We start from the raw sequence: 13714 nt of genomic DNA, 5'->3' as shown, positions 1-13714 counted from the left end.
TTTACTGGTGAGCTTTTGAAATGTGGGTTGTTGGTGTTCTTAATGAATACTCGATCCAAACATATCCCCTCGTCATGTAATAGAGACGTGTATTCCTCTATTGTAGGCTCCATGTCCTCCTTGTTGAAGGTGAAACAGGTGTAGCTCGGATTCCAAAATTGGACTAAAGCACAGATCAAAGGCTCACTCATCTTTACATACAATGTCACCATAACGTTGGTAGAACTTTTTCTTCCTCTCATCCACCCAAATATCCCAGATTTTTGTAGCTCCTAGACATTATTGTGTTTGAGGTTAACTACTACATAATCTACTAGCCCATAAACATAAGAGAAAATAACCTCAGTGACCAAAAATCCCAGATAATATACGATTTTGACCAACTTTTTTTGGATTTGCGAAATTGACCAACAAAATCGCAATGCGATCTCTAATTCGCATTGCGATCTCCACTATCGCAAATTCGCGTTGCATTTCGCGTTGCGATTTTCCATTTCGCGTTGCGATAATCGCGTTGCGATTTTCTATTTCGCGTTGCGATTTTCCATTTCGCGTTGCGATAGTCTACAGTTATCGTTGCGATTTTCTAAATTCGTTGCGATAGTCTACAGTTGTCGTTGCGATTTTGTTTCTTAAGAATTTTCTCTAAAAAGATAGTATCCGCGCGGACGTGTCGAAGACACGTATTACCACGACCACGACCCGACCCGAGATGAGATGAGACGAGACGAGACGAGTGTATTGGAAACAAGTGTTGGTAATGCTCAATCCCACATTGTATTGGAAACACTATTGGGAATGATATTTAAGGCTTGGCTTTCTCACTTCCTTGTTGAGTGATAGAGAACAAGGGGGACTCTCGCGCGTCGCCGCCGTCGTCCGTCTCGTCTCGTCTCGTCTCGGGTCGTGGTCGTGGTCGTGGTCGTGGTCGTGGTCGTGGTCGTGGTAATACGTGTCTTCGACACGTCCGCGCGGATACTATCTTTTTAGAGAAAATTCTTAAGAAACAAAATCTTTTTTTTCAACGAATTTGGAAAATCGCAACGACAACTGTAGAATATCGCAACGAATTTGGAAAATCGCAACGACAACTGCAGTGGAAAATCGCAACGCGATTTTCAACTATCGCAACGCAAAATTTAAATGGAAAATCGCAACGCGATTTTCAACTATCACAACGCGAAATGCAACGCGAATTTGCGATAGTGGAGATCGCGTTGCGATTTCAACTATCGCAATGCGAAATGGAAAATCGCAACGCGATTTTCAACTATTGCAACGCGAAATGGAAAAACGCAACGCGATTTTCAAATATCGCAATGCGAAATGCAACGTGAATTTGCGATAGTGGAGATCGCAATGCGAATTAGAGATCGCATTGCGATTTTGTTGGTCATTTTCGCAAATCCAAAAAAAGTTGGTCAAAATCGTATATTATCTAGGATTTTTGGTCACTGAGGTTATTTTCTCTAAACATAACTACTTGACAGACTTTTCCCTTTCTTCTTCTGAATTTTTTCAAACCACAATCATAATTCTATATTTTTAACTTCTTGCATACGACCACTTTGTCCATTAGTAAAGACTACCCAGATTTTGATGAATACTTTGCATATCAATGCCTCTATGAAATGATGTAAATAATAAATAAAAAAGGAAATAGAAGAAAGAAAATGATTAGTAAATGGATTTAATAATTAAAGAATACATCATATCAGCTCCTAGCCCACATAATTTCTACTCGACATGCTTTCATTATTACTCGAACATGATTTCTAATCCCACATGCTTTTCGTCGAAATAAAATTCTAACCGCATAAATATCTAGTTCACATACTTATAACAACAAAAAATAAATGGTCAACATCATAGGGTTTTGCGTGTGATTTTGGGGTAGGCTCTAATATCACACTGTCACGGGGTTTGGTTCTATAAAAGGGACTCAAGTTCTCCTTGTTGGTGCCCTCTTGGGTCTGCCAGACCCTCGATCCTAAGCCCATTACAGGCTCATACGGACCTAGCTAAACTCAAGAAGATACATTCCTTTATGACTAACACGAGGAATAAATTCCAATGAAGACACTAGGTATATTACTCTCGAGAGTTAGTTGCTAGGCCTATGCGGAGAATAAATTCTCACGAATACTTCACTTTCAGCCCCACTTAAATAGATTTGGAGCTCGGGTTTAAAGCTTGAAGTGAAATATTTAAAAAAAATCTGAAAAAACTGAAAGAAAGCATCATCACAACTATTTATTTGAAAAAAATAATCAAAGGTAAATAAAATGAATTGAAAATAAATTAAAATTTAAACTTACAATTTTTGCTTAAGGATACAACCAAGTAATCAATTTTTGGACTGACTCTCAAATTTCCCTAGTGGAGTCGCCAAGTTGTTGCAACAGTCCTTTGAGTGTTCTCAGATTCTAGTCTCGACTTGGAATTAATAATGGAGTCGCCACCGATCATTTTCGAATTAGGTCAATCGGACACCTAAGTTTTTACCCATTTGTCGAATCTGTATCTTACTAGAGAATTGTCGGATTCGAGAGTCGATTACAATCGAGGAGGGATCGAATTGCCCTTTTGGTAGCATACAAATGTTCAGTTGTCTTAATTGCGAAAATTTAAAATTTAAGACAAAATTTAAAGAATGGTTCAAATTACTTACCTTTGAGAGTTGGTTATCGTAAAATAAAATAAATTAAGGATTTAAAAATAAAAAAAGAACAATTTATATCAAATTTACCAAAGTAAGACAAAAGGGGCATAAGTACCCAAATAAGGAATAATTAAAAATATACATGGAAGAATTAACACTAAAATTAAATAAAAGTATAGAAAATTTAAAGGACGTAAAAAATAAGTAAATATGAAAGACCAAAAATAAACAAACAAATAAATAAATGAACCATAAATATGAATAAAAAAAGTAACTTAACATAAAGAAACATTGTTAGAATATTAATTTAAAAAATTAAAATAAATCTTAGAAAGAATATAAAAATAAATCAAATATAATGAAAAAAGGAAAATGCAAATTAAGAAAAGGAGTAACGGAATTGAAATTAAAAAAATAAAGAAATAAAATAAAAGAAATTAATAAAATTGTGACAAAATAGGAACATAAAACAAAATAAAAAAAATAAACGACATAAACCTATCAAAATTAAGAAAACAAAATTAAAAGTTAAAAAACGTAAAACTAGATAAATTTTAAAAAGAAAAAAGTTAAAATGAATAACAATGAAATTGAAAAGCTAATTTAAAAATAAGATCATGGGAGGAGGAACAAGATGAATTTTTCAAAAGAAATAAAAGAGATGACGGTTGTAATTATCTCCTATCGGTGTGAAAATACACATATCCTATAAGAATATGGATCGAGTTCCTGGATCATTTAATCGAATATAGAGAAAATCAAAATCGTATCAAAATAAATAAATAAATAAGGAAAATAAAATTATTCAAGATCCACCAACGATTCTCATCGAAAAACCTCAAGGAATGTTAAATCTATAAAAATTTATTTAAAAGCCTTTTTTCTTCTTCCTTGGTTTTCGTTTGTCTTAAAAAAGATTTTCTTGAAGGAAGAAGAAAATAAGAAAAGAAAACAAAAACGAGACCAAAATTAACAAAGTAACAAGAACACAAACAAAAATCACCTTTAGTCAAAAGCCTTTTTTATTTCTCGTATCTTTCCCGTTACCCTCTCTCTCCCATTATAAAATAAGAGTGTCTATTTATAGCTCCCAAAAATCCTAAAAGCAAAAAGCCCTAGAATATTTTTATTAATGTTAAATACACTAGTTAAGAAAATTAATATTAACATAATGAAAAGATCTTAAATTTTCCTAAATAAATAATGGAAAATATAAAGCTGAATTAATTCACAAGTAATCAATAAAATAATTGAAAATTTAGAATAAATTAAAATTCTCCAATTTGACCCGTATCTAATTTTCTGTAAGCGCTATCTTCGCTAAAATAAGCATATCTTGAGTTCCCAAGGCGTTTCAAAATGCGTTGGAAGCTAACTAAAAGCCGGTCATATCTCAAGAGGACATCATGCCCTAGAAACGTTTGGATCTTGCTTTAAATTTTGTGGCAAGCAGTCTGATGTCTTGGGCTTTAAAATCAACTTCCATAAAATGTTTGGGCTTTGGAAAAGAAAACTAGGTCGGACAAAAATCGGGTATTACAAGTAGATCGTGTTAGTAATGTAAATATTGAATGATTATTTTTAAATAGTTGGTTACCAAATTTAGGAGTGGTTGGAGTGGGTAGTTTTCATTTGACAATTTTATCCTTCCACTACTCCTATAAAAGGGATAATCTCTCTCCCTATTTGATGCACAATTGATGATTTCTATATTTCCTTCTTGGAAAACTTTTGATCGAAGGGAGCAATACAAGTGAGTTTCACTTCCTCACTTCAGGTATACGATGTCTAGAAGATTGTGTTAACCTTGGGGGCAATATTCATTTTCAAGGTTACACCAATCCAAACAAAATTACTTTTAAAAATAGTGACTTTCATACCACGACACAATAAATTGTTCTATTTATTTTATTATTTGATTATTATTGGTAGTCAGCGTTAATGGTGTTGTTTTGCAACAATACTATTTTCTAACAATTTAGAAGCAAATTTTTTTACAGTTGTAAAACATGAATTAGACTCCAAACAACACGAACGAGGAAAAAATCGTGTGAGTATTTGGCTTTGATTAACCACGGCCATCTACTAAGATTTAATAAGATAAAGAACCCTTTTAAATACAAATAAGAATTTCTCCACAAGTAGGGATGACAAACATGTATAATTTCGTAGATTTCGCACAGTACCCACTCCAATTGGGGCGGAGATGGGTATAATTTTAGTGGGTAGTGGGTGGGTGTGGATTTAGAAAGTGGTACCCGTCGCGGGTAGTGGGTAATTAGTTTGAGACTTTACCCGCCCCGCATCCGCCCACCCACTAAATACCCATTAAATTTTGGACTATTATAAATTTAGGTATAATTTTAGGGTTTGTCATTTATGTGTGTCAAAGAACAAAAATATAATGTGTTTGCCATTTATGTTTCTAGGCTTTAATTATGTCTTTTATTATGGTGTTTTATGTACTTTAAGATCTATGTTAACACTTAATTCAGATAATCATTGGTTTATTTTATTATGTTTCTTAATGGGCGTGTTTTTTTATGTTTGTTTCTTATGTATAACTTAAGGTTATTGTCAGGTGGGTTTAGCCGAGTACGTCTCCAGTTGGGTAGTGGGTGTGGGGATGAATTTGAGAATGTACCTGTGTGGGCGGGTGTGGATTTGAAAATTTTTATCCATCATGGGTGGTGGGCGGGTGGTGAATTTAAAAATATTAGGTGGGTATGAGGATGGGGAGGGGGTATCCACACCTGACCCGCCCGTTTTCCATCCCTATCCACAATTGATGACCTATTATTATATCCATTTAATAAGCTCTCATAAATTAAAAAAAAATGAATTAGTGATACGGACATTATTTGAGGGATTCGTTGCTAATTATTATCGTGGATTTGGTGGTTCCCTGGGATTTTAGTATTTTTAAATCATTCCAAATTTTTGAGTGTTTCATGCCATAGGCCATGGTTGTGAGTATGGATGAGTGGCGTAATATGGGTTAGTTATTAATATTCTATTAGATTTATTTATTTATTTTCTTACGTAATGACTTAATTTTATGTTGATTTGTTATGGACTAAAGATGTTTTTTTGGAAAAATATGAATTAATTGATTTATTCAATATTGACTATTCAACATCTCTATTCATGAAAAATAGTTAATTCATTTCACCCAAAAAGTCAAGTCTTTTCATGTTAATATTTTCATCAAAATGTTATAATTTTTAATCAAATAGTTAAGTCATTTCATTTAAAGGTCTTAACCTTTCAGTACAAATTTCTCTCCCTATATAAAGGCTAAGTTGTGACATATCTCAACACACAACTTTCCCATTTTTCTTTCAAATGCTTTCCTTTCAAATCTTCGATTCTTCCAAGGTCATTTTCCGGTGATAGATAAAGACAAAGATTGTGTTCGATTGTTAACTATGGTTGTGCTTACTGTTGTGAACATTTATTGTTGTATCATGGGAGACCGAATTCCAACGTTACACAAAGCAATGAGGAGAAGACGAATTTGTCTTAAGAAAACTGTTCATACATGCCTCAACAAAACTCTTCTATTACTTATTCAGTTCCATCCTTTTACAAGTTCTATTCTAATTTCATAATTTTTTAATTACCATACTACAACCCTAATTTTCAATATGTGCAACAATCTTACGACCAATTCCTTGTGTTGTAGTTCAAACTCAAACAGATTATCCTGGTAATATATTTAGGATTAATATATATTTTGTTTCATATTATATTTATTATTTCGGTTTTGATTTCGATTAAAAAATGTCTAATACTTCATCCAATTCACAGTCTAATGCGATTATCGCTACATAGACTCATGTTGCGATCCAAACGTTACCTATGACTATGAGTTATAATGAAAAGCTTGTGAAATTCAATGGAGATAATTTCAAAATATGGTAACAGAAAATGATGTTTTATTTGACGACATTGAATCTAACAAAAGTTTTTGAAGGATGATCCTCCTACTATTAGAGAGGATGAAGTGGATGTTGCTACCGCATTCAACATTACCAAAGCATGAAAGCACTCGGATTTCCTATGTCGTAATTGCATCTTGAACGGTTTATCTGATGCACTTTATGAAGTATACAACGTAAATAAAACGAGTAAGGAATTATGGGAATCATTGGACTATAAATACAAAACTGAAGATATTTGTACTAAGAAATTCTTAGTTGCCAAATTCATAAACTTTGTAATGGTTGATTCTAAAACTATTGTGAATCAGGTGCAAGAATTCCAACTGATCATTCATGGTATTCTCGCAGAAGGGATGATTATAAGTGAATCCTTTCAGGTGGCAGCCATTATTAAAAAACTTCTGCCTGCTTGGAATGACTTTAAGAATTATCTTAAGTATAAGAGAAAAGAAATGACACTGGAATATCTTATTGTAAGACTTCGGATTGAAGAAGACAATACTAAACAAAACAACCAATCATGGCATTGCCAAGGAAAATGTGGTGGAGGTAAAAAAGAACTTCAAGAAAAGAAAGCAATCTCAAATTGAGTTTAAACTTAGACCAAAAGGTGGTATTTCTAAGAAGCAAAAATTCCAAGGGAAATGCTTTAATTTCAATAAGATGGGACACATGTTATCCAAATGTAGGCTTCCAAAAAGGTCCATAACAAAAGAGGTTAATGTTGTGATAGAAATTTCCAATGAAGTATCTGAACTTGACCTATGTGTTGTGGTCTCTTAAGTTAACTTGGTTGATTCAAATCTAAGAGAATGGTGGCTTGACACTGGTGCCACACACCATATTTGTTGTGATAAGGACTCCTTTACTAAGTTGGTTTCTTGTGAGAAAGGAGAAAACTCTATATGGGCAACACTGTAACTTCCAAGATCAAGGGGAAAGGCACTGTAATTTTAAAGATGACTTCGCAAAGAGTTGAAACTTCAAAATGTTTTGTATGTGTCTGACATACGAAAGAACCTTGTCTCTGGGACCCTCCTAAGTATGCATCGCTTTAGGATGGTGTTGAATCCCAAAAGTTAGTTTTATCAAAAGAGCGAATATTTGTGGGAAGGGGATATGTATTGAAGAATATTGGAAACTCAATGTTATCTATGTAAAAGCTAAAAATATGAATAAGAATGATTCTTCTTCTTTTGTTTATACGATTGAGTCGTTAAATTTATGGCATGGTAGACTCGAACATGTTTATTATGATATTTTACATAGATTAATTAACTTAGAACACATTTCCCCATTTCACATTAATTATAATCATTAATGTAAAACATGTGTTGAGGCTAAATTAATAAGGTCTTCTTTTAAACCCTATTGAAAGAAATATGGAACCTCCTGATCTAATACACAGTGATGTTTGTGACTTAAAATTTGTTCAAACTAGATGAGGGAATAAATATTTATTACCTTCATTGATGATAGCTCAAAATATTGTATGTATATTTGCTTAAAAGCAAAGATGAAGCTATAGAAAAATTTATTCTCTATAATCAGGAAGTTGAAACCCAACTTAACAAAATGATTAAGAGGGTGAGAAGTGATCGTGGTGGTGAATATATTGAACCATTTGGTCAATATTGTGCTCAACGTGGTATTATTCATGAAGTAACACGACCATACTCTCCTTAATCGAATAGAGTGGTAGAGTAGAAAAATAGAACATTAAAGGAAATGATGAACACTATGCTAGGAAGTTATGGGTTGTCATAGAAGATGTGGGGGAATATGTTTTATCAGTAAATTACCTTTTAAATAAGGTTCCCCACAAGAAAAAGGACAAGACACCATATGAGTTGTGGATAGGCAATAAACCCTCCTACAATTACTTGAAAGTGTGGGGGTGTCTTGCAAAGGTAGTGGCTCCTTTATCAAAGAAAATGAAAATAGGTCCTAAAACAGTGGATTGTATTTTCGTTTGCTATGCTCACCACAACAATACATATCGATTTCTTGTGCATGAATCAAAGAATCCAAAAATTCACAAGAATACGATATTAGAATCTAAAAATGCCTAATTCTTTGAAATAAAACTAGAGAAGCTGGCTCAATTTCAAGGAAACAAACTTTAGAAATTATTAATAAAACTAATCAAGACGTCCAACAAGAGGTTGAAGTCGAGATAGAGCCAAGAATAAGTAAAAGGGCATGGGTATAAAAATCCTTTAGATCGGATTTTCTAACATATATGCTAGAGACTGAACCCGTAACTTATAGAGAAGCTATATGTTCATACGAAAGTAATTTTTGGAAAGATGCCATCAAGAGTGAAATTGATTCCATCTTGCAAAATCATACGTGGGAATTAGTGGATCTTCATCATGGAATTAAACCATTAAATTCTAATTGGATTTTCAAGCGAAAAATGAAAGCAGATGGAACAATTGATAAGTACAAGGCCAAATTGGTTATTAAAGGGTACCGACAAAAGGAAGGTCTTGATTACTTTGATACATATTCGCCCGTATCAAGAATAACTTCTATACGAATGATACTTGCAATTACAACTTTACGAAATTTAGAAGTACATCAAATGGGTGTTAAGACCAATTTCCTTAATGGAGACCTTGATGAGGAAATTTACATAGAAAAACCAGAGGGTTATGTAGCTCCAGGACAAGAAAAGAAAGTATATAAGTTGGTAAAGTCATTATATGGACTTAAGCAAGCACAAAAGCAATGGCATGAAAAGTCTAATAGTGTTATGATATCGAATAGATTTAAAATAAATAAGTGTGACAAATGTGTGTATGTCAAAACCACTGTTGATGGATATGTAATCCTATGTCTATATGTTGACTACATACTTATTATTAGAAGTGATAATGAAATGATAAAACGTACAAAAAATATATTAAATTCAAAATTTGACATGAAAGACATATGACTTGCTGACATGATTTTGGGTATACAAATCAAAAGATCAGCTGAATGTCTCATATTGACTCAGTCACACTATGTCGACAAAATTCTTGAAAAGTTTGGCAAGGATGATTCTGGTATAGCCAAAACTCCGATAGATACAAGTCAACATCTATCTAAAAATAATTGTGAAAGTGTTAACCAAGTGGAATATGCAAGGATCATAGGTAGTCTAATGTACCTTATGAGTTGCACTAGACCTGATATGGCTTTCACTGTAAGCAATTTAAGCAGATTCATAAACAATCCAGGGGATAAACACTGGAAAGCAATTGTGAGGGTATTGAGATATCTCAGATATACTCAAAACTATGGATTGCATTATTCTAAAGATCCTGTTGTGTTAAAAGGACTCTCTGATGCCAGTTGAATATATGATATTCAAGATACCAAAGACACAAGTGGTTATATTTTAACATTGGGAGGAAGAGTTGTGTCATGGAAATCATCAAGACAAACACTTATAACTAGATCCACGATGGAATCTGAGTTTGTAGCCTTGGAAAAACTGGAGAAGAGGCAGAATGGTTACGAAATTATTTATAGGATATTTGTTGAATGGCCAAAGCCTATACCCAAAATATGTATATATTATGATAACCAAGCAACAATCGGTAGAGCACAAAATGTAATGTATAATGGTAAGTCGAGACACATGCGACGTCGACACAATACCATTAGACAACTAATCTCAACTTGAGTTATCTCTATTCATTTTGTAAGATCAAAAGATAACATTGTGAATCCGCTAACCAAAGGGTTAAATTGAGATCAAGTTGATAAAACATCAAGAGGAATGAGACTAAAGCCCATGAATTGTTAAGGCTTTATATGAAGGAAAACCTAACCTAGTTGACTGGAGATCCCAAGATCTAGGTTCAATGGGACAACCTACTTGCATAGACCTGGTGAGGTCAATGTAGGGGTTTTTATCCCGAAGTACATTCCTATGATAAAAACAATGACTAAAATGTAGATGAGGTTAAACAATGCTTTTAATGACCAATATGTGTTTCGTCAAATCGAACAACAAAGTCACCCATGTGAGAGTGAAGTGAAGCCTCTTCAAAGACACTATTGGGCATAGTTCTCTAAGATCTTGCAGAACCAGGATATGTCCACGGCTTTATAAACATAACCATGAGAACTAAACTCTTGTCAGTGAGATATTCGTGTGAGGTGTGTCATGCTTAAACAAATGGTATGACAATTCAAGGGCATCAAGTCTACTAGACAGCCAGTAAGGTAAACATATTTTCATAAGGGAAGGTTCAAAGGGGGACACCTATATATCCTATGCCAATACCAAACGTAGAATCTATCACCACATCGAGTCAATGTTTTAAACAATCAAATTCATTTATGTGGGGGATTGTTGGAAAAATATGAATGAATTGATTTATTCAATCATGACTATTCAACATCTCTATTCGTGAAAAATAATTAAGTGTTTTCATGAAAAATAGTTAATTCATTTCACCCAAAAAGTCAAGTCTTTTCATGTTAACCTTTTCATCAAAATGTTATAATTTTTAATCAAATGGTTAAGTCATTACATTTAAAGGTCTTAACCTTTCAATACAAATTCCTCTCCCTATATAAAGGCTAAGTTGTGACACATCTCAACACATGATTTTTCCATTTTTCTTTCACACACTTTCCTTTCAAATCTTTGATTTTTCCAAGGTCATTTTCCGGTGATAGATAAAGATAAAGATTGTGTTCGATTGTTCACTACGGTTGTGCTTACTGTTGTGAACATTTTTTGTTGTATCATAGGAGAGCGACGTCCAATGTTACTCAAAACAATGAGGAGAGGACAAATATGTCTTAAGGAAACTGTTCATACAGGCCTCAGCAAAGCTCTTATTCTATTTATTCAGTTTTATTCGTTTACAAGTTCTATTCTAATTTCACAATTTTTTAATTATCGTACTAAAACCATACTTTTCAATATGTGCAATAGTTTTATGGTGGGCTCAACGAAGATCTACTTCATCATCCAAATTTTAGATTTTTTAGTGTCCAAATTTTGGATTTTTTTTACAAAATATTGGTCAAATTTATTTAATAAGAATCACATGTTCTTCAAGAGAGTAAACATTATGTTCATGTCATCTCTATTTAAAGGTTATTTATTTTTATTCTTTTATATGTATTTTTTGTCTCACAAACTCAGAAACTTCTCAATTAAGGCCCCAATTGATTAATTAAAGCTATGAGTTTTTATTTTGTGATTTTTGAGGGACTGGATCTTGTGAAGAAGGCCATAAAAGGGAATTGAAAAGTCAACTAGAAAATTTAAAACTATAATTTTTGAAGTGATTAATTTGAGACAAGATCGAATGGGATCACATCACGAGTGGAAGAAAAAAAGGACCAAATTATTTAGACTTGTATTTTTCAATTCATATTATATCATTACATGAAATTGTTTATTAGTCTTTAAGTTATCTTTAAACATAGTGATAACTTTTGATAAAGTTTAAAGACTAAGACTAAATTAAATGGTTAGTTGAAGCCTACTTTTATGTATGCTTAATTATGGATGAAAATTATTAAGCAAAATTGTAATGATAACTTTAATAGTAGTGTAATAGAGTGAGTATGCATGTTTAGGATTGGTCTGAAAAAGACTTGGTATTTAAGCGTGCCTGGTGCACCACCTCTCTTTTTCCAAAGACCTACTTGTTGCATTATTCATTTCTATGCATACTATTTCATTTCATAGAATATTGTGACAAGTTTACACTCTTCTTAACTTAAAAAAGAAGTAAAAAAAGTGAAATTTGATAATCTCATTAAGATGAAAAAATTGTCATAGTAGTTGAACTATTAATGGTCTCTTCAATATTTGATTAATGTGATAGGCAATGCTACAAAAAATATTAGCTATTAAAATTCTATTATTATATTTCTATGATTGAGAAAGGAGAATTGATTGTCTATCCATGTGATTTTATGCTTAAAATCTAGCATGAATTTACTTTAATTTACTTGAGTAAAGTTGAAGGAGAATATTGTTTACATGTATTATATGATATTGATTTAGACACTTGATGTTAGAGAATGTAGGGTAAATAAAAATTATCTACTCTATAGTATGTGGGGGTTTCTAAAAGAAATTAATGATTTCATGTATTGTGTTGTGAAGTATATAAATTGTATGAGAATGACTCTTTAAATTGCATGAAAGTAAGAAAATTTTAATCTGGAAATTATAAATGATATATGTGACATTATAGTAGGTATATGTTTATCTAAGTAGAGTATTTTTTTGTGAAAACTTGTGGAAAATTGTTTTGGTAGCTCTACTATGAAGCCTAAGATGATAAGTCTTGACTTAGTCAAGCAAGAGGTTGAATGTCTTATAAATCTATCTTGTTGAAAATCTTTAAAGAAAGAAAATTATTTTTCTTTGTAGTTTTACGTGACTCGTGAGATAACATGTGAATGGCTTAAAACCATGTCTACGAAGATAATAGAAGATATGAGTTTGTAAAATAAAAATATAGTACTCAAGTTGAAGTACAATAAGATAAAAAAGAGGATTATATTAATCTCTTAAGAGTCTATAGAAATTGGTCTTAAGCCCATTAGGTTGAGGAACTAATGGATTTATAAACCATGTTTTTTTGTGGTCCTAGTGAGAAGAACTTGATGAATTCACTGATGTTAAAGGATGAGCTTTATACTCTCAATAAATTCATAGTCCATTTGGGTGGTCGAGTGAGACAAAATTGATGGATTCACTACTTTGAGATGTTGATTTTATGTTCTTAATGAGTTCATCGCCCATGATCTAGATGGTCCTTGTTGAGATAGGCTTAATGAATTTACCAAATTGATAGAATTAACTATTATATGTTTTTAATAAGTTCATATCCCAGACTTTGGGTGGTCCTTGTGAGAAAAACTTGATGTATTCACTGAATCTTAAAAAAAATGAGAGGTTGAGCTTTTTTAATGATGTTAATGATTTCATATCTCTAATTTGGGTGGTCTATATTGAGATAGACGTGATGAAATCACCTACGTAAGTGTGAAGGATTAGTCATCTTCTATGAAAGACTTCGGGCGATCTTTCTAATGTACTTACCAGCGTTTCGAGGTATATTTGGACAAATTTATT

Source organism: Hibiscus syriacus, unplaced genomic scaffold (assembly GCF_006381635.1).
Source record: "Hibiscus syriacus cultivar Baekdansim isolate YM2019G1 unplaced genomic scaffold, ASM638163v2 tig00110989_pilon, whole genome shotgun sequence".
Classification (NCBI taxonomy): domain Eukaryota; kingdom Viridiplantae; phylum Streptophyta; class Magnoliopsida; order Malvales; family Malvaceae; genus Hibiscus; species Hibiscus syriacus.
Note: the sequence above shows the minus strand (reverse complement) of the source record.